General features: G+C 42.2%; 1 long non-coding RNA gene across 2 annotated transcripts in view; it reads left to right on the forward strand.

Annotated features, from left to right (window-relative positions):
- The window catches only part of LOC310889089, a 30838-nt gene that overhangs the window by 8407 nt on the left and 879 nt on the right, over nt 1–21552 (forward strand). For both annotated transcript variants that reach the window (XR_014576372.1, XR_014576373.1), the window contains one exon: nt 2513–2587. This is a non-coding gene — a long non-coding RNA (uncharacterized lncRNA). The remainder of the gene's footprint in view (nt 1–2512; nt 2588–21552) is intronic.

The raw sequence follows: 21552 nt of genomic DNA on the forward strand, positions 1-21552 counted from the left end.
CACACTATTCATTTTCCACTTGGGACTTAAGTTCCTATCAGGCATTTTAAAACTAAATGCTGCTTTGCTGTGTGGTTTGATGTGGGTGGGCTAGCCTAATAATGTGAAGGGGAAATTCAAACTATAACTGCTCAGCAATGGTAATTTGTGAGCAAGGCATGGAGGGCAAGAAAGCCTGGCTGCAGAAGGGGATAACTGGGGGAGCAGGGACGCCAGAGACAGAAGGACTCAATGTCAGGGACTGGGGTTTCCCTTGCTGAGGAGGTAAGACAGGGCTGGGGCTTTGTGTTGTAGCAATGGTGCAATGTGATTGCTCAGGAACCATCCCTGGGCAGTGAGGCTGGGGATGAACCCAGCAGGGGTCTGAGGTGCCCCATGCCAACGTTCATGGGATTGATGATGGGGCAAGCGTGTGTAAGGGGCCAGAGCATGACATATCTCTGCAGATTCCTCGTAGGACTCTGTACAATGCATTGTTCATTAAACTTCTTCGTATTTAAGCACAGACGTGTGTTTAATTCATCTCAAAGGGTACAATAGAAATGTTCCAACAGTTGTCTCATGTCTTCACCTCATTGCAAAAATCAGTAGCTTCTGAGAAAGCTCTGAATTTCTAGAGACTGGTTATAGGCATGAAGTAACGCATCCAATATAAGAAATGCTTGGGGTTTGGAAAGGTAGAGGCAAGGGAGGACATTTAACAGTCTGTTTCCTGTTCACAAGCAAGAAGAAACACAACTGAAAAATCAGGTCTCTCTTCACACTTTCTGTTTTGGCAGAGCTGTAGAACCTCAGGAGAGAGCTTTGTCTGACTAGGTAGCATGGATAATATCTGAAACCAGCAGTGCAACCAAGGAGCATTAAAAGGGTAGCTTAAAAATACAGACCTAAGAGTAGGAAAGATGTGAGCTGCTGGAAGTGCTCTGGCACTTGCTAGCAAAGAGATACATTCTGAAATAATGTTTTTTGTTTGTTGTTGTTGTTGTTGTTTTTTGTTTGTTTGTCCCTAGCTGAAAAGCCACTTCTCTTTGCCACTTTGTGACAAGAATTTATGATTTCTCTGTCATTTAACATCACAGAAGGTTGTCCAATATGTCTCTGAAATTTTCAAGCAAACTATAGAGCCTGTACACTTTCCCTGGTAGGGTTAGTAATTGTTTTCTTTCCAATATGCAAGTCAAAGCTGCTGGTATGCTGGCCAGAAATAACCACTAGAAATATGAGATATTAGATCATGAGAAATTAAAGTTCAGGTGCTGATGAAGAAAATAATTCCAGAGAAGTAATAAGCATATATGGAGTCACTGTTATTGTCACAATGATGATTTAGTAAAGGTACTGGAAGAAGTGTTGGATGAGGAACAGTCAGCACTTATTTTACCAGCACCAGTTCATTTTTGTCAAGATTTATTAATGGCAGAGGCAGCGAACTGGTATTGGGTGCAAAGATTAAAAAGCTCATTTCCATCTGTTATTCAAACTCAGTCAGCATGTAAGATCAGAAATTCTGCCTTTAAAAATAAATAGGTTTTTAGAGACCTTGGAAGCTATGTAGCTGTTCACAAGCAGTGGATGTATGCAATCCATCAGTCATCATGGCTATTGAAACAAGACAAGAGAATTGCCCTGGGCTTTGCCCTGTTAGAATAATGCCCTTTACAGGAAGCGCAAGGCCAAACCTGCACGTCTCATGCTAGCCAAATACTTGAGAAAGACACCTTTTCAGATGTTTACTGTGTTCTATCGGTACATTTAACAAGAGTAGCAAGGAACAAGCTTCTCTCTTATTAAAATAAATATTTGAGATCAGAATCTGTAGCAGGAGTTAACAGTCTCTGCAAACAACATGCCTCTTGCTAATGAGCTCAATGCAGCTCTGCTGCTAAGAGATGTATCAGGGAGACAAGCAGGTGATGGTGCTGTATGGAGGTTAGCAGCTGGCACCCAAGGGCTTCATTCAAGGCTGAGGGCACTTGAGGGCACTACTGGTCCTGCTGCAGTGCAGCTGAAGGAGCAGGGAATGGTCTGTTTTCACCTGTTGGTTACAGCATGCCTTTCACCTAGGGACAAACAAAAAATGCATTATTTCAGATTCTCTTTGCTAGCAAGTGCCAGAGCACTTCCAGGAGCTCTCGTCTTTCCTACCTGCTCAAAGACCTGTACAATAGGTGGACACTTCTTAATTGCAGTGCCTTTTTTGAATACACAGAAGCCAAGATACTTGCTTGGTCAAAGGTTTGTTCTGTAACATTGCCACTCTCAGTTGCTTGAAACTGTGTAATTACAGTGCAGATACCATGGGAGTTTGAGTGCAGCGCAACAAAAATACTGCAAAGAACTGGCATCTCTGCCACAGCGGTTCACGTGTGAATCAAATGCTTGGCACAGACTGGTGTTGTTATGTAAAGTTCACTTGCATTTTAACAGCTCTTACACACTTTCAATGAATATAGCAGGAAGGTCATTTATGAGAAACATTGCGGTTTCATCTGATATCCCCTTTATTTTGCAGGAGGCAGGTGGCATCCACCCCAATCAAGGCACACCATGATCTGATGTGAAGAGGTTTCCACCCCGGGTGGAGCAGGTACAGCTCTGCCGACATTCAGGGTGCTCAGCAAAAGGCCAGGTGTGGTCTGTCTGCTGTCATCTACTACTCTGCTGCTGTGGGTTTTTGCAGGGCTAGCATAATTTTGCCATGGCTAGGAGTCAAAGCACCAGCATCTACCACCACTGGGCATTGTCATCAACCTAAAGATGTGTATTGACAGTGACCAAGTTGTGTGCTTTCATTGTGAAATGCCATTTCAATCAGTTTTGAAGCAAGCCTATTACTCAACCTCTTCCAAAGAGAAAGGTTTCATTTCCAGAGCATATTTGAGAATGTAAGTTCAAAATAAAGACCAGAAAACTTCACTGTATCAGCTCTCTCCAGAATACCTGACAGGGAACAGACAAACAGAGTTTAAATTAGTTCATTCAAAAATCCAGGAATCACTGCAACACAATGGCATTTAGAAAGTTGTCAAATAAAGCCAGGTAGGACCCACTAGACCAGTTTTCCAGAGTGTTACAGCTACAGTTACAGCTGGCAGAATCTTTGGGGATGGAACTGAACTCACCAGCTGATGGATTAGCTGCTTACCACCTTCAGAGGTAACTAATTTTTCTATGCTATTGATGTGAAGGTTGCTCTATTAGAGGTCACACAGTGAGGGGTGGTATACCCTGTAACTAGTGTCCTTGACCACCCTGACTCTGAAGACCCTTGATCCATAAGTATGGATCAGCCATATTATGAGATACTGAATATGACTTGATACGTTTATCTGAGAAAACTGTCCTGTAAAAGCAGGACGTGTAAAAGTCAATTACATTATTTTGTTGATGGAAGAAACAATAAAAATTATAAACAAAGCTAAAGGTGCAGAACACGAGTAAGACAGGAAGCAGCACCATATTGTTACCTACATTTTGTAATTGCTAGGCTTTCTCAGAGATTGTGAAGGAGGTCAGTCACATGAAACTTAATGTCATCCTGCAGTGATTAATTACGGCCATGTCTAATCTCAGTCAAGAGCCGGTAATGAGCCACTTGCATTTTCCCATTCAAATATTTCTGTTGAGCATTTTGTCAGTGTGCAAATTATGCTAAATACTATGCTCAACAGATGAAGGTACTTCACTCTGCAAAAGCATCACCCTTAGCCACCCAGGTGGGAGGAAGAAGTTCTACTTTGCGTCAAGGAGTCGAGAAGTCACATAAGGAGAGCGGAGGTCGTGTGTTCCTGTCACAGGACACTTCTGTGCCCCGAGGAACTAGCAGAGCTGGCTGCCCAGAGCAAGCAGCTCCATTCGAAAGCTTTTTCTGATGAATGCAGCCCGAAGCAAGGAACCTGAGCATGACCATGATGTAAACACGTTCAGGATTCACTCCAACTACCTCCTGCCCCAACTCCATTTGGTTACTTTATTAAAAGCATTTGTAGTGATGCTATGTTAGGCGTTATGATGCTATCTTCTTTGTTACTTCAAGCTGGCTTGTTTTTAGGGTGATTTTAAAGCAGCTGTGTAAGAAGTGAAGCATTTCTTATATGGAGGAGTGGTGTATTTCATCTATAAACTGAAGATATGGCATCCTAGCAAAGCCCACGAGCCCCAGCATATGCAGCGGGCAGCAGAGCAGGCTGCTCTGGGACCTGCTGTCCCTGGGCTCCTTGCAGGGTAAAGCACAGTGCTCTGGCATGCAATGAGAGCAGGAAGGGCACATTAATTCCACAGGATCCAAATGCCGTATGGTTAGAGGAAGTTTTAACAAGGCAGAAGGGAGGATCCTGGTCAGCCCCTAACTCCCAGGGGTACCAAGGACCACACAAAATGCCAAGAGTCTCACAAGGTGATGAGATTTATTCCACAAACACCTGGCAAGTCTCACAGAATTATGTTTAATGCATGCTCAGAGAAGCTAAGTGCATTTCTAATGACAATGCACATGCCAATACGTGTTTTAGGAACAGAAAAGTATTGGCAGAATCAGTGGAGCCTGAAGTGGGACAGATGAGACCCTTTAGTCAGAGCAGAGGAGCAGCTTCTAAACTCAAATGAACGCTCTTTTGCTGGGTATTGCATAACTGCTTCTAATATCTGCTTCATAGAAACCTGATTTGGAGATCTTTTATATCATTGTTCTATTTCAGTCTGCAAAGTCATGTGGGTACTTCTAATTGAACTTTGAGCACATTATTAAATATTTTATGATACTACCAACCTCCTAGTACCTATTGGAGTATCATTAAAATTTTTATATATTTTTAAATGAAAATGACAACATCAGTCATATGCAGTGTTATAGGTATGCTTGAGCAGTGGTCCAGACAAAGAAGTTGTAAGCACAGCATTCAGACAGAGAAGGCTTTCGGTTACAGCATCAGCTACAGAAATGTAATAACAGCGGCATCTGACACAGAGTAGCAAGGTTATGTCCTGACACCAAACTGAAGAAGATGTGACGCTGAAAAAAAGATATGCAAAACAAATGCGTTAGGCAGAGGGACAGCACTGCTGATTGAACCCAAGGCTGCTGTAATTCAGTCACTACTATTTTGATATGAAATTTATGAACAGAAGCTAAGAGAAAAAAATCTTCAGACAAATAGCAGTGGAATGGAAACAAGAGGTGAAATCCTAGTTATATCTTTGTAAAGCTCAGGACAGCAAGATATACATATTTCCAGTGGTACTCCAGGGCTGCTAAAATGTATGCTTTTGCAGAATTATAGGTGATTATTCATGTGGTAGGGCATTTGTTGACAGCAGCAGGAGATTCCATACTAGATACATAAGCAGTGGCACCTTAAAAATAACAGACAGGTAGAATATTAGTTGTTACACTTTTCAACAAATAAGTACATTTTCCTAGACAGAATCCAAGATCTGGTCAAATTACAGTGTTAGCTTTCATGGGTGGGACCAGTACCTCACCTGGGCCCGAAGGACTGCTGTGGAGCTGGGCCATCTCATACCAGAGAAGGACACATTCTGTAAACATGCAGTCAGATTAGACTGAAAAGTTACCTGCTCGGCTATCTGCCATAGTTACAGATGCTTCAGTCAGCTTGACATTTTCTGGTTATTCATATGCTATGTAAGTAGACTGTGTTTAACTATTTTCACTGAGAAAGAGGCACACAACCCAGTAGGGTTCAGACACAGTACCCTCAGAGCAAGGATGAGTTAAAGTTTATAACCAAGGACCATGACACCCATAAAAGATAATAGTTCACATTTTTAATTTGTGACCATTAAAGCTAAAAAGAGGGTAATCTCACAACTAAATATGTTTTATATATATCAGGGAATTAGTGATCATTGTGATGGGAGTTTGTAGCAGACTGATTAAGCAGGCTAATTTTAAACTGAAAAGCCTTTATTAAATTCATCCATTAACAACTCATTTTGTGCTAATGGTTAGTTCTTACATGGTATTAATCATCTTTACTACATATGTAAAACTGTTTGTCCTCGCACTGCTACCCTGAGTCACCTATGTGTAAGCAGTACTTCGAGCTCAATGCCGTGTGGTCTGGGCCCTTGGTGGCCAGAAATCGAGGTGACCAGGCCCAGGAGCTCTTCAATGAGGAGGGCCTGAACAGATGTGTGCCTGTCTTCTTCCTCCTCTGTCTTTCCGTGTCCTGCCTGATGCCTGTGTGCTCATTGGCCCCCTCCTGAATGAGGGATCTCACCTGAGCCTCTTGCTGCTCATCTTAGGTCTGGCTTTGACCATCGTCCTTCTTCTGTATGTAGCAGGACATCCAGCCTACTGCAGTCTTTTATATTTACCTGGTCTGGCAACTTCTTCCTAGCCAGGTGCTTCCTGCATTCAACTATATGTATACACATTTCCTCCTCGGCTGGTCACATTGCTCAGACACCTATGTAAAATGCTTATGTGCTGTGTATGGCTGTGCTGTCAGGATGGCACAAAATACTTACATTGGTTACACTTTTTCATCTGCATCGGATTCAAGGCAAGCTAATGTTAATTGTACCCTAATCAGTGCACTCTCAGTCTCTAGATGTCACAAATCTCTGCTTTGGCCACAACAAACTTAATCTTTCTCTAAGACAGGAGTAATGCAGCATGCCCATCTGTACTGGTGTAAGGAAAGCTGTTTTGACCTCATGCTCTTGCCAGTCTCTGCAGGATGCAGTGGGTGTTATTGTCAGTGTTCTTGAAACATTGCTCTGGAGTCATGGGTTTCTTCTCGCCCACCTTGTGGCCTAATCCTGGTTGTGTTTGTGGTAAAAAGGAGTCTTGCCGAAGCACAAGGATTGCAAGGTGGGGGGGGGGGGCTACAAGTATGGCATAGCTCTCATATGTTTGGACCTTAGTGTGACAGAAACGATTAAGACAGACATCTGGAAAAGGACACAAAAGCCGTACACATGTCCAAAAGCATGCCATATATACGTCATCCAAGTTCAGACCAGCAGTCCCCAAAACAGAGAACAAAAGGGCAAAAACGCAAATGCAGATGAAATGTTGTACTTTTAAAAAGGTCTTGGGGATTAGTGCAGCTCAGTCACCCTTAGATGTTGTCTGAAAATCCTATTTTAAGTGAACACAAGGACAACAGAGACCACATTGTTGTTTTGCAGTTGCATTAGCTGCGTGCGTAGTTTAGTCAAGATCCGGCATGGCTCCTTTATTTCTGTATATTTAAACCAAAGGCGTGGCAGTGAATATGGGTGACACTCAGTGCTATTCCTATCCCACAGATGTATTTTTGACGCAGATTTGCATATAGTGATGAAACACACATCCTTACCTTTCAGAGAGCTCTGAAGGAGTGCTTGATACTTGTATGTCTAGAAACTTGTAGTCATGGAGTCTGTGATTCACTGTTCAGATGACTCTCGGTGACTTAGGCTTGCTTTAATTTTAGGTAGTTCTAAAAAAAAAAAGAACATTACTCTTCTGATGCCAGTTGAAAGCACTTGAAACAATAAGCCCTCCTGAGTATCTAATTGGGCATAAACACCCTGGATTGGGAACATCCGAAACTAAACATCACCTTAAATGAAATATATAACTTTAATCTCCTTGCATCTTAATATAATAGTGAAAAAACACATGGGTGCTTTCTAGTGTGATGTGACTGAAGGCAGTATCACAGTGTGGTGCAGAGAAATAACCAGTTCCTCAGGATGGCAGTAAAAAAAATATATTTTGTTTTCCCAAAGACTAAACAAAGATATTCTTAATAGAGCTGACTAGAGGTATAGAAAGGATACAGGAGATGCTAGCATTATCCATCTCGCAGGTATTGTAAGAGGAAGATATGTGTGTTTTATATATTCTCTGGAAGCTCCCTAGAGAAAACAATAATGAAAGGAAGCAAAATCTTCACCAGTATGTCAGCAACCAAAATTAAAACAGATGCCAAAGCATGTCATTAAGGGTGAGTTTTTCAAAGACAACAGTAGTTCAGTGCTCAAGTTACACCAAAAATCTCCTTTCTAAAGGCCTTCGCAGCTGTTGTAATAACTCTTTTCCTCCCCTTACTCAAAGGGGAGAAAAAGTTCTGCAGGACAAATCCCTTAGTAATTGCACAGTGCAGCAGATAGAAATAAAATAGAGCTAAATCATAGCCTTTAAAAAGCTGAGGTTTTGTCTCTTACAATAATACCTTGTTTATTCAGAGAAGAAAAAAGTCATGCATTCAAGGAAAAGCTACAAGGACACTATCGTCACAGTGTCACAGTGTTTTCTAACCTACAAAATATTCACCATCAGCAATGAAACGTGCAGTCCTGGTGATACAGCCAGCTGCAGGCCTCAGGATGGAGCACGCAGTTATAATATGTGTGGCCAAACAGAGGGCTTAAGAGAGTGCGGATGGGCTTTGGACAGACTGGTGACCCCGCTCAGTTTATTGCACATCCATGCCAGCCAGTCGATCTCTTCTTTAAGTGATCAGTGTTTGAGCATTTCTTCTTTTATTCCCATCTAGCAGCAGTTCAAGTGAATTCAAAGCTTGTTCTCCCTTATTTGTAATCGTTATTCCTTAACTGCTTGCACATACAGGCTGTTAGTTAGAAGCTCCTTCAGTTGTTTGCTCACTGACCTGTTTGACCTTTTTCTTGAATAGGGTATGTGCCTAGCCATAAACTGAGCAACCCAGTCATGAAATACAAAGAAAAAACAATGTCCCAATATTAATTTCTATATTTTTCATCCTATCAGGCACAAAATATCCTCTTAACTTCCATCAATTTCATTTCCCACACATTTCTTTTCTGAAAGCCTTTTAACCATCAGACTTCTTTCTTATTTGCATTGACTTGAGTTTATCAACAAACAAACAAATAAAAGCACCCCCAGCCAGATATCAAGTGGATATGTAAGATTATCACAAACTATTAAAAATACAGTTAGCTCAGAAAAGGAAGGATTTTGGAGGAACTATGAAGAATCAAGCTGCGGCTTAAACATTTGTTTTTTTCTTTAAGATCATGATCTACTTTTTCCATACTTGGGCATTTTTTCCTGTTGGTTTCTTTACTCATACATGGCCTTCCTGTATTTAAAACATCCATCAAATTGTGCAAGACAAAGTAAGAGGGGGTAATGAAACTGTAATCGCTAGAAACAGAAGCTGAGAAAAAATTAAAGTTTGTGACCTTGCTTTTGAAATCTAAAATATCAGAGAACTGAGAAAAATTACTGCAGCAAAGCCCAGTGATTTCTGCAGGGAGTCTGTCCTCTGCCTGTCTCACAACTTATCCATGGTGAATAATCTTAAAAAATTAAATTATACATGTCAAAATGAACATAGAAGTGAGGGTGTAGTGGTGAATGGGTTTTAGTTGTTTAAAAAAAGGCTATACAATGGGAGGATTTTAATGAAAGCAGCAATTTGGCCTTGCACCTATCCTTTTGACACAACTCACAGTTTCGATAGCGTACTGAGGGAGCAAGGTGCAATTTTTCTATTATACTGACCATTTCACAGAGAAGAAAGAAAAATTTACGGGCTATAATCGACCCTGCCCTTTCGTAGATCCTGTCTGCTGTGTCAGATACTTGCCGCTGTTTTCCTGTTGTGCTTGTGCACTGATTGTTTAAGTGGGGGCTGTTTGGTGCCCTAAACCTACCTCGTTACACATCCTAGAGGACCCATTACGTGCCCCTCTTAAAAGGCGTTCTTGTCAGGGAACATGTACCAACCTTTAAGGCTGCTTTTTTTCTCACGTCTGTCAGGCAGGCAAACCTCTGCAGCCTGAATCTTTGTGTGAAGGTGACGAGCGCCCCTATTTCACCCCAAAGCCACCAAGACCGAGACCTCAAGTTACAGAGGAGCTGAAAATGTCTGCAAGTTTGCTGATTTGCACTTCAGCTTGATACCAAAATCTGCCCTGCAGCCCTTGCTCATTGCTGCGGTGCCACCTGGGATGCCCTGGCCGTGGTCACCAGCCCTTCCCTGCTCTGATTCCCAGGGGAGCAGCCACCACTGGCCCCCCATCAGCCTGTCAAACACCTGGAAGGAGCTTACAAAAGCCAGGAGGGTAAATGAATGCTCCGCTTGCGAGGTTCTTCAGAAACGGAGAATATGCGTCGTCGTCCCCTGAGAAAGGACAGGAAAAAATATCATTGGAGACATTTGTCAGCCGACGAGGAAGTCTGGATAACGCTCGATGCACAAAGAAAATTAGTAAGCTTAAGAACATTGTGTATGCCTGTCTCATTCCCAGCAATTGGTCCCTTTATTATTCTTGTTAAACTGAAAACAAGCAGTCAGAGATTATAAAAGATCTATAATATTTTGTAATAATGAAGCTTAATGCATGGTAGAGGATATGAAGACCTCAGTAAATTAATTTAGAAAAGTTTAATAATTACTACAGGAAACTAGGCAAAAAAGGGAGGACTTTATTCATTTATATTACTACGTGTTATTTTTCCACCTCTAGTTGTTGTTTACTATTCAGAGAGGCATTACTAAAGACATTGTGATAGCTGGGTGCTCAGCGATAATGCATTCCTCTGGGAAAGAAAATGCATTCACCATCTTTGCTGAATTACACTGCTCCGACCTGCAAGTGAGTCCCCTAGGGATCAAGGTGGGGGGCTCTGGTACAGAAACCAGTGTCTGGAGACAGGGTTGAGAGGCAGGGAGAGGGAGAGGGAGAAGGACAGGGACAGGGACAGGGACAGGGACAGGGACAGGGACAGGGACAGGAAGGGCAGTTTTCCTGGAGCCAGCCATGAAGGCACACTGGGGTGACAAATGCTGAGAGCAGCAGGGGAAGATGGAGGATTCTCAAAATGCACTGAAGCTAATGTAGTGAGGCATGAGAACAAACAGAGTAATTTCTGACAACCAGAATAAGCCCAACTGTTTTTCAAATCTGAAGTAAATAGGGACAGTTGAGCAGTGGCTGTACCCTAACAGTGGCTTTTTTACCACAAAGCAGTGGCTTTGTACCCTAACTGCTGTGAAAATGGCAGTTTTCCAAAGTCCAGGTTGTGATATTGACCCAGCAAAACTGAACACCCCAGTTTTTAATTCTAATATTATTATGATGTGGGCTTAATGGACCCCACATTATCTGTGTGGCGTTCCACTGTCTCTCCTCAAGGTGCGAATAAACTTCAAGGTAATTATTAATCAATATGTAAATTATGTATTATTACATCACCTGTAGCAGGAATCAGCAAACATGCAAGAACAGGGTGTGTTTGCAGAGGCACAATACAAAAAGAAGATGACCAACCATTAGTTAGGTGTTGATGGAGACAGATTTAATTTAAGGACTGCTGCAATGACCTTGTTAGCAGTTACATGGTTTATTTTTTCTGCACTTAACTGCTCTTGCTTATTAGGAGGGTTTCATTTCTCTTCTCTAAGACACATATTATGCGCCTGTGGGTAAATCCATACCTGTGTTCCAATGTTGTCAACTTTGCACAGTATCATTAGCTAGGCAAACCCAGGAGCCACCCTTACCATCACCATGTAAAGCAGTGAATGTGGCACAAAAGTACCAGCCATGCAAGGAGCTGGAAGCTGTCTGCTCATGGCTGTGCTTCAGTATAATCCCGGCCAAGCTGCTTTCTTGACTGAAGGACCACTCGGTGGCACCAGAAGTCAACCAGAACTGTAGGTACCATGCACAGCACTGTGTCTGTAAGGGTAGCTGCTCAGCTTGGCTATGAAAGAAGCACTGTCAGCCCTAAAATGCTGAAAGTGAATTATTACTTAAAAAAGTACATGGAGATCTTTGATTGAGTGGTGCTATAGTGATGACATAGAGTTTAACGAGTAGCATGGACTTTTTTATAGCTTGTAAGATTCTGGGGAGAAATGCAGTGACCATCCTGGAATATCACTTGGAAAAGGGGAACCGTGGTGGCAGAAAGGCAGCAGAGCAGCCCCAACCCTTTGCCACCGGGGAAAGGCAGACATCTGGGGCTGCTGAGGCCGTCACCCAGCTCTGTTCGGAGTCCCTTCATGCCCAGCTCAGTCCTGAGATGCAGTGGGGCAATGGGAGCCACAGCAAACAGCTGCCACCTCCTGCCTGGGAGTTATTCTGGAGATCACTTGCCTCCAGGCTGCATGGCTGGTGGCTCTCAGCCATACAAACGTTTTGGTGGGGCTGACCATCCCAGAGGTCCTGCAGCGGTGGGACCGGGATGTGTTATGAAATTTCATGGGTTAAAAAGATCCTTGCTGTGTTTTATTTTATCATACAGGACGTATGATTCGCAGAATGACTTAATAGCAGGATACTTGGCTTAATCATTCTCTTAATTCCTCAGTTGTTCCATTTTCCACATTGACCACCTGCTGCAGAATTGCATACAAGACTGAAATCTTTCATTTGAGGAAGAAAAAAAGGAGGGGGGATGATTTCTAACCCCATGCTGACAGAGTAATCTTTCCAGAAGTGAAGGGAATATGAAGATCTATAGGGATGTTTTTCCAGAAGTCTGCAAACAGACTGCCGTAATAGCTCACAACATCATCCATTAGCTTAAATAGTCCTTATCCTTCCCTGGTGCTCACCCTAATGTATTTACAGAGAATCACGTCTTTGCTTGAAGCTCTTTTCTGCTGGTCTAAACATGCTGAGCTTCTTTGGTCTTTTTGCATATGCTTCTCCATCACTGAGCTCAGAAGGAGTTAGTGCAAATTGCAGAGGTGCAAGGGAGAGGAGCTATGAAGATGAAGTTGCATGGCCAAAATTGTACAAGAAAGCCGTGTCTTCTGAACTGCTGGGCTTGATAGCTGCCTTTCAGACTTATTGGGAAGAACAGATTTCTTCCCTGAAGGACTCCATGTGACATCCAGTGTATGTCAAAGAGCAGTGTGGTTTCCCTTCACAAGTTCTGGCATAGTCCTTTCCAAAATTTTTTGTTTCTATACAGACAGGCTGGTGGGCTCAGTCTTACCTATGCATCAAATAAAATCCAAAGTCATCTTCAGGGAATGGCTATTACTCTATCAGCTCGTTCTGCAACCCCTACTGAGTTGCAGAAGGCAATGGGAGTGGAGCTGGCGAGGTTGGTGGAGCTGTGCCAGGGTTCAGGGGCAGTGCCTCAGGGACCTGCACGTTTGTGCACCATGGAGCACTGATTTTGGGCAGGTGTGGGGAGACAGCTCTTCTGGCTGGAGAGACTCTGAAGGCTGTCTGCTTGAGGGGTGTAAGAAAGAAAGATGCCATCTTGCAACAGCATTGATGACTGTAATATTCAGGGAAAGTGAAGAAATGAGTACCAGATTAAAAAAAAAAAAAAAAAGGCAAAAATAAAGACAACAAACCCTTTAAACGTCTATAAAGGATGTGTATGGGGATGTGTAGGGAAGATAGCAGCTTGCAGACCAAGGCCTTAAGCTTTAAATCAGCAGACGACCCTTGTTCAGGGTATCAGATAAGAATGTGATAAACTTCAGAAAGATTTCCATGCTGCCCTGACTGAGATGATGCACAATTCCCATTGCATCTGAGTACACACTTCAAACCTGATACAGCAAAGCACTTCAGTGACTTACTTCTTGTTCACTGATTTCCCTCCTTGACCTGAGTTACTCTGCTCTTACGAACTTAAGAATAGCATGAGAAGCTATAACAAATCTCTCTGCCTTTCCTGCAAGGCTCCCCAAGTATCTTCTTCACCTCAGATAACTTGATTAAACAGATTCATCGGTGAAATTGCTGCCTGATAGTGACTGGTCAGTCAGCTAGACATATTCTTGACAGGCTCACCATGTTCCACTGTGGGCTGATGCAGAAAAAGAATCAAAGAGCCAGAAGTATAACACATCTGAAAACAGTCAGAGGCAAAACTCAAAAGAAAGGAGAACAGATCATAACTTGTAGTGTTTGAAACCTGAGCATCCCTTGGAGGTGTTCTTTTAAGCAGAAACACTTATAAACCCGCTCACTGCATAACAATTTCAGTGCTCTTTTTGCACAAGGAAGAGAGACAGAGTGCTGGTAAAATGCAATTTTACCATGTTATCTGTGTTTCACCTCTGATTTGGCTGAGCATTCATGGCACGCGACATTGAAAGTTTCAGGGTCAGTTCTCTTAAGAAACACTTTTTTCTGGTTTATAGTTCACCTTAAGCTGACAAATGTTGTTGTAGACATCTGGGTACCTATATCATACTGCAGGATTGGGACACTGAAATGTAACAGTGATAAAAATCTGTACAGTGTTAATGATACATGCTATTACTTTACATAGGATTTTTGTTTGTTTGTTTTTGATAAAAAACTATTCCCTGTCAAAGACCCTGAAGAAAAAGACTTTGAAAGCTAACTCTGGGGCCAAATTCCCACAGTTGGGTTCACCCCTTTTTGCATTTCACTTGTGAGAATACAGCAGTACAAAATGTTCTGGTCATGGTTGTTCTCTAGAGATTTTCCATTAAAAGTTCTTATGTTCCAAAGTCTAATGCAACTGCTACGACAAGCAAACAGAATAAGGAATCTTCATATATTTAGCAATAAAACCCATAAAAGACTTTACAATTAAAATAACATCCAGTCTGTTTTTTTGACTGTTTCAAACTTATTCTGACACTTATTTTTTTGCTTTTTACTTTTTTTTTTTTAATTTTATTTTACTGTCTTTTTGAAGTAGAACAGAGAAAAAAGAATGAGATCCTAAACAGAGCAGCTAGTGGACCTCAAAGCAAACAAAGCACATGTTAGAACAAAACTCTTGGTGCTCGGGAGATACTATAAGTATTTTCCCTAATGCTCCAAAGAGCACTAGGATACATTTCAAAATTCAGCAAACTCTACAATCTGGGAAAGTTGTAGCAAAGGTACATGACATAATAACATTCAGATGAATATACTTCAGGAGGATTCCCCAGTATTTCACACATTGCCTATCCCATGTGCCTTTTGTTGTGGAATAAACTTCAGTGGAGGGCAAAGTGACCATGAAGGTCTATCATGCACAAGTAAGCTACGTAACAGCCTTTGGCAGCAACTGGATGTTCTTAAAGGTAGTGTCAGGAGATCCTACCCTTCCTATTTTCCAGTAGATGGACTAAGTCCTCAAGGAGTCCAGAGAAAAGCAAATCCTACTGTAACTGAGAAAGGGGGAACATACCCCTATCAACACCCTCTTTATAACTGCATGTAGTTTATGAGCAACCATCTCAACACCAGTAAAACTCCAAAAAAAAAAGAGGATTTTTTTCCCCACTGACTTCAGTTGTTCTTAATGGGGTCCAGTCAGTTTACAGAGTTTGTCTGGTATGTTTGGGAGAGGAGTACCTAGAGTTCTTCCTTTCCCATCCTGTCCCATCACTTGTCTCAAAGAGCTCCATTTCAGGCTGTTCTTTCAGAGTTGCAGCTTTCCCAGCCCTCCTGCCCCATCTCAGTCTGAGCCATGGTAGCCACTTCTGCTCAGGGTTGTATGTGATGTTTCCCATTATATTCCTCCTCCATGGCCTCAGTTAAAAGCCCTCCACCTGTCACGTGCTCACTACTTCCATAAACATCCTGACCCCCAGCAAAGCTGTGATACCTTTCACATCCAACTGATAACACCTGGCTGTGCTTGAAGCCTTTGATTGCAGCTGTCACAGGAGAAAAACCGTCTAGACCCCAGAGACAGGGTCTGGCATCCACAATGGGAGACAAAAAGGAAAATTTCCAGTGTCTCCCTGGCTTGCTGTAGCAACTCGGAAGAGGCAGAGACAGAAATATGAAAGGATCAGAGTTCAAGGACAGTAACAAACATTAATCCTTCATGTGGGGAGGATCATCACAGCTCTTTCTGTAATGACAAACCCACATGACCTGAAAGAAGCCCATGGCTCCAGACATCCCACCGGAGGGGTGCCTGCTGTGTCCATGGCGCACGAGGCTGCCAGGCTCTCTCATCTCCCATCCGTGCGGCTGTAATAGTCACTTCACAAAGTTTGCTAAGGCACAGAAGGGAGTCTCACACAGCCTTACCCCAGAAATTGAGTTTGGGACATGGTGGGAGTGACTGCAGGAAGACCACAGTGAGCTGAGGTGAGTGAGCCAAAGCCCCTTGAGTGTAGGCCTCGCGGTGGAAATACCTCCTCTGCATCCATGAAGGGCAGGACAGGGACAGCATTAAGCAGTGGTAAGGGACAATGCGCTTGGACATCAGGAGTAATTTCTGATGTTATCCAAGCCCTGGAACGAACCACCCAAGGAGGCTGTGTAATCTGGGGCAGTGACTGTGGTGGTGTTGCTTCAGCATCAGAGCAAGGGAGTGGACTAAATACACCCCAGCTCCTGCTAAGTGTCATGTTTTTACAAGTGAATTCCTCCAGTGTGTAAAAGGAAAAGAGGCACCACAATATTACAAACTATAAAGTGTTCCCAGTGGAACCACATCTAATTAGATCAGGCCCTCCACCCCTACCAGCAAAACACCCAAACAAGCAAAAAGTGGAATGAAATGCTAGAACAGCACCGAGGAAGCAAAGCTGTGCTAATGAAGAAATGTTGTCACTTTTCAAAGAAATGTGACAGAATGTCTCATGCCACTGCAGAAGAAACAATGTATTTTTCATCTAATAAGGCACAAATTTTAAAGGCTTATCAAGTGAAATGAAATGGTGGCATGCCTAGAAGACAAGTTAGCAGTCTGCAAAAATGAAAGCTATGGCAACAATGAATCTACGCAGGACTTTAATTTCTGGCTATGTTGTATATTATGTTTATTTGGAACTTCATTGCAATGCTGGGATTATAACCTCTCTGCTAAAAAAACACCAGTCCATACATGGTAAATTAATGAAGAATAGCTCAGAGCAGAGTAGAGAATGAAAGCTCTACAACACAGATCACTACAATCAAATGTCTTGAAAGGACCCATTAAACTTTTAAATGACATCAGGGTTCTCAACTCAGAAAGAAAGAAGTGAAACTGAGGATGGGAGGAATGAATTTGTGGGAATGGGAGATTTCAGTATTTCAGCTTCAGAAAGAAAATGAGTTGTTTGGCAGATCTTATTGGCAAAGACCCCTACTTCTAGTCTTTTCTATACTTAGCACAGGACGGCACATCGATTCATATTCTCTAAGTAATGCAGCTCTGCTAAGGGGCATTGATCTTCGTTAAATGACATTCAGTGTTTAAAAGCTCGAGTTCTCGGAGATGTCTTAATAAAGCAAGGTCAGGAAGGAAGCTGGGCCTTTATGGCAGAATCCCTTTTCCACTTGCACTCCTCAGGTCACGACTGAAAAGTAATAATTTTTATAAGCAACATACTTCATATCAGAAATGACAGTTTCAGTACAGCGTGCTCAGCATGAACAAGCTACCCGTGCTTACCAGAAGGGGTCACTGTTGAAAGCTATATCGCCTTCACAAAATCTGCACCAAGGAAGTACAAACATCTTAAGCCGATGCCTAGGGAGTAATAAAAATCCTGCTTTTGTTAATAAAATGCTTTTCTCCATCTTGCTAATGCACAATGCTCAGTCATGAAATAGCTCTGAAATGTCCAGTCACTTATGCTACTGATTTTAAGAGGAATAAGTGTGTGTGTGTGAGAGAGAGTGTGTTAAAAATTCAACGTGGAAAAAACAAACAAACAAACAAAAAACACAAAATAACCCCCCAGAACAAACAACATACAACCCTTTCAGGATATGGAGTAATTGTTTAATGTTTAGAAAATATTTGTACAGAGCTTAGAAATTATAAAACGATAGAAAAGCTAAGTCATGAAACCTGCAGCAATCTTGCAGCCTTTTGTATATGCACACGTACATGATTCTAGCCTGCAAATCAGTTGGAGAATTTATGGACATTATTCACCTACCCCATAAAAAAACAGAGCCAAACTTGAAACTTAACCTTTGAAACACCTTTTGAACCTATGCGACAAATATTTCTGCAAGATTTTGATAGTGAAAATGAAGATCCTTCAAGTGATGTACCTTATTAAGCAGGGTTTCTGTGGAAACACTCTGCTTTGAATGTTTAGTTTCCTTTAAGTCACCATAGCTATCTGAAATCATTGACTTTGTCACAAACCCAGCTCTTTAAAAATCTGTAGTCAAATAAAATGCCATAAAGGCATTCAGGAATTCCCTCAGGGATTATGTGCTCAGACCCATGAATTATTTTTCCACTGAACAGAGCATACCTGGAGGGAAAAAAACTTTAGGACTCGATTTAAATTCTGGTGATAGAAAGTCCACCACTACCAAACAGTTCATTCCTCCTTGAACACTTGAGAAAATGTGGAGAGTTTTACGACATTTCAGTCTTAGGGAATGAGCAGCCTTAGGCATTGGTGGCCCAGGGCTCTTTGGTTCTTCGCTGTGGGCTCTTCCCACCTGAATGGGGCAAAGGTATGAAACACAGCAAGTGAAGTCTGATGGGCTCTAGCTGCAGGACAGGCATGTTCAAGAGAGGCTTTTCCTTGGCTAGAGGCAGGGGAATGGGAAGTTTGGACTAAAACAGTTCCAGTTTGAAATAATAGAATGGCAGAAATAGGCAAAGGGAGGTTTTAGAAGGACAAGTGAATTTGGAAGGAGAGAACATCAGCATGAGCGTTTGGAAGGAGGAAGCGTGGTAGTGAAGTTTTCTTCATTTCATTTCTCCATCTGATAAGACAGGCTCAAATTCTGTGATGCAAGCTGCCTGTCCCTCAGGGGAAAATAATAAAAAAATACAGCCATGTCGGTTGCTTGTTTAGCACCCTCCTGGATTGTTTGAAGAACATGAAAGTCCCCTGATGTGGATGCTTCATCTGGAGTTTGTCAAAAAATTGCCTGTTTTGACTGCACTATTATTAACAATTTCGCTAATTTTACCTGTGATGGGAGTTGCCTTGTTCTGCATGTGGTATGGTTTTAGAGTGGTCCATGTATGGAGAGTCCATATATAATCCCTTTGGATTTTCCTCTGTCATCAGCATTCACCGCAGTTAAGATAAATTTGTGTTCATAAAGTAACAAATGGCAACAACGAACTAAACAAAAACCAGGAATTATTATTATTTTAAATAAAAAGGGTTCGTATTTAAGTTTCCAGTTAGTATTGTTTGGTAATCTTCTGCATGACTAGCTTTGTGTTTGTGTGCCGGTGCTGGTGCCTTCATCTTGGCACGTTTTAAATTTGTACAGCACCATGTGCTGCTTGCCTCATTACACAGGAGTGATCTACGGCAAGCAGCCGTGTTTACACACGCAGCCATTTCTAGGACCTTGGAACTGGCAGTGAAAAACAGCATCTTGTGCACAGTCTGTTTTTTCCAATTCTCATGCGCTAGCTTGATCAATCCAGTTGTTTCCCTTGGACTTTTCAGATGCAGAAATAGGCCGTTACAATATGTTCAGCTGATGCTAAGATATGCCAAGTTCCCCACTTAAAAAAAAACAAACAGGGTTCATTTCACAATTCATATCATACTCCTGGTAGTGCTCAGCAAATAATTGCGTATCTTTTGACATTTTGAAATCAAGATTGCCTCTCCCAGAGAGATACTGCAGCACAAACAAGGGTTATGAGTCTGGTACAGAAATTACCAGGTGAAGAGCTGTGATCTGTGTTAGTCAGGAAATTATACTATGTGGGCCCTTACTTACCTTAAAATCTAATTCGAAATTATCTCCAAAGGGCCCTAGAAGTCTAGCAAGGGAGAGGCTGATTGAATTTCAGAGCACAGCTGACAGCAAACCATCTTTACAGCACTGAAAGGTCCATGATTCTCCGGTAGCCCTCTAGGCTACTGCAGCTGTGGACTGCAAACCACTTTCCTTCTTCAGACCACCATGTCCTGACCATAACCTGAGGCCAAAATGACACATCCAAAATGAACATACATAAAAAGCACAAGTAAATAGTTCCAAACGTGTCCAGGAAGCAAGCATATCACTTGATGCTCTATATGCCTTGCTAAAGAAAAAGATTCTATTTATTTCAAAATATGCACTATAACGTAGCTGCATCATAATAACTGTAACTATATAAAAAAAAGCTCTTTCTTTTGTCCCTTCCCTTCCCTTCCCTTCCCTTCCCTTCCCTTCCCTTCCCTTCCCTTCCCTTCCCTTCCCTTCCCTTCCCTTCCCTTCCCTTCCCTTCCCTTCCCTTCCCTTCCCTTCCCTTCCCTTCCCTTCCCTTCCCTTCCCTTCCCTTCCCTTCCCTTCCCTTCCCTTCCCTTCCCTTCCCTTCCCTTCCCTTCCCTTCCCTTCCCTTCCCTTCCCTTCCCTTCCCTTCCCTTCCCTTCCCTTCCCTTCCCTTCCCTTCCCTTCCCTTCCCTTCCCTTCCCTTCCCTTCCCCTTGCAACACTGTCTTTTGCAAAGTTGGCCAGTTCTGTAGACTGAACCTGATTTAGCATTTCTGTCCTCTCTTAGATTTTGTGTGTGCAGTTGCCATAAAGAAGAGTAATGTTAAATACAACAAAACGTCTAGATTACAAGAAATGTTCTTTCATTATGATGCATTAGCTATTCTTTGTCAGAGTTCACCTATAATTTACTGTGTATTTTTCATTCGTAACATACTTATGTAAATGTCTTTGTGCATGCACTTATGTTTATATATAGTGTATACAGAACAAGTCATTTTAATGCCCATTTATCTGAATAATAAGGATAAATTTATTTGCCGATGCGTTTGGCTCTTTTTGAGATTTTTTTTTTTTGCCACCAGGTTTCCAATAATTGAAATAACCCAATCATATTCTGGCTGTTATGCTCGGCTCCCACCTTGGGAATAGTGAGGAGCACAAGGAGCATTGCTGTGTGTAGGTGCACACCTCCGGTCACTCGGCAGTCAGAACAGACCTCTGACCCTGTCTGGGACACCCAAATGAAGTCGGGCCCATGCAGCGGTACGCCGCATCCTTAGGCAGCAGCATACCATTCTGGCAGCTTAAAAGAAAGTGCTACTGATATCTGATTAGGTCCTGAATAGGCTTAGGATTTTTTTGAAAGGAGACCTTCTGCCCTGCACTAATTTTTTTGTCATTTGAGTAGTCTAATCAGCAGAATATTTGAGGATCTCTAAATTGTAAGTGCCTTTATACCAACTCTGCCAAGAGTGTTGCCTGTGAAGTGTCACCTCACTTCAGAGCCAGGAGCTGAGAGACAGAAATATTAAATGAGCTGTGTTGGATCAGCCAGCAAAAGTGCAGAACCTACGTATGGAGATGAGACCTTCAGGTCCCCCCATTTCCTGAACTGACAGTCTAACCTTTTTTTTCTGTGGGCAATGACACAAACGGCACAGATGCAAATAGAGCACCTTATGTCCTTGCATGGAATTCAAATGCGTTAATGCTTTGTATCTCTTCTCATACAATTTCATGTATATTTTAGATGATGCTTTGATGTTTTCTTTGTTGTAGAAAAATTTCACCCCGTCAGCAAATACTCTGCAAGAAACTTCCACAGATAGGGTAACTCTTCCTGCCCGTGGGCAGAAAAAGATTTATTTTCCATTTTCACTGAAGACTTTATGTTAGTAAAAGCAAGCAATAACTTTTCCTTCTACCACCAAAGACCGTACCTAAAGAGAAAACATACAGA

Source organism: Anser anser (genome assembly GCF_964211835.1).
Source record: "Anser anser genome assembly, chromosome: Z".
Taxonomy (NCBI): Eukaryota; Metazoa; Chordata; class Aves; order Anseriformes; family Anatidae; genus Anser; species Anser anser.